Source organism: Cephus cinctus, unplaced genomic scaffold, assembly GCF_000341935.2.
Source record: "Cephus cinctus unplaced genomic scaffold, Ccin1 Ccin1_scaffold0048, whole genome shotgun sequence".
Classification (NCBI taxonomy): Eukaryota; Metazoa; Arthropoda; class Insecta; order Hymenoptera; family Cephidae; genus Cephus; species Cephus cinctus.
The window spans coordinates 215752-216760 of record NW_014332793.1 but is presented as its reverse complement, the minus strand read 5'-3'; the positions used below and the strand labels follow the sequence as shown (position 1 = coordinate 216760).

Sequence of the window (1009 nt, the reverse complement as noted above, 5' to 3'; positions counted from 1 at the left end):
TTTTTTTTTTTTTTTTTTTTTTTTTTTCTTCTTTCTCTTCCATACCCAGTACTCGGCGATGTTACTCGCCGACTGTAAAAAGATCGCGGAAGTGTCGGGGGAGGAAAAAAAGTCTGAAACTAGGGAACGATATTGTTGTATACTCTTTTCGAGGAGGCCGTGGGGGTGGATTATTGCCGCGAAATAGGTCTTACGGTCTTGCGGGACGGTAAAAGTTTCTCCGGGGCGCTGAAACAAGGGTGGACGGCCAAGGCGGAGCGCTGAGACGTAATGAGGGACAGAGAGGGAGAATGGTGACGGAGAGAAATGCCGGTGCGGAGTCTACTGTAAACGCCGGTGGTCGTCAGGGCTGACCCAAGGGTTCGAAGAATACGACTAACCCCGCAGTTGATATTGGGGTTGGGCTTAAGGGTGGTATATATACACCTCGGAGCCTGTTATTCTATTGAGACATTGTCGATTACCGCACCCTCACCACTGGCTCCATCAATCGCGGCTCGCAGCTTACACATTGGAAATGAATGCCATACAACCAATAACGTCCCTATGAAGTGTACGGCATAAAATATATATATATATTATCGATTTAAAAAAAAAAAAAAAAAATTTAACTACCCAAAATTATTCAAATTTTCAAAAGAGATTAGGAACAACAAAAAGTCCAATAAATTATCTCGCGCTCACTACGATCCGCAATTTTTATCCCGATAAGCAAAAGTAATTAATAATTATCGATCCGCCCCCCTATCGCGCGTACGGATGAACGAAGCTTAATAATCCTCTTTGAAAATTCATCCTGACGCATTTGATTTTCAATTAGCTCCCAAATCACCCCTTTATCGCTTTTTTCCACATATTCTCCCCTTGCTCGAAACGAAAACACGTATTTTTATACCAAAACGACGGGTTTCAAGAAAAATTGCCTTTTTTGGCGATTTTGCAAAATTACAAGCTTTCGCCAGCTTTCACGACACCCCTGCTCGTCGTCTTGGAGTATCCCACCTATTTT

General features: G+C 42.9%; 1 protein-coding gene across 2 annotated transcripts in view; it reads left to right on the top strand.

Moving 5' to 3' along the window:
* Positions 1 to 1009, top strand: part of LOC107268245 (AT-rich interactive domain-containing protein 5B) — an 87841-nt gene that overhangs the window by 18103 nt on the left and 68729 nt on the right. The window lies entirely within an intron of this gene.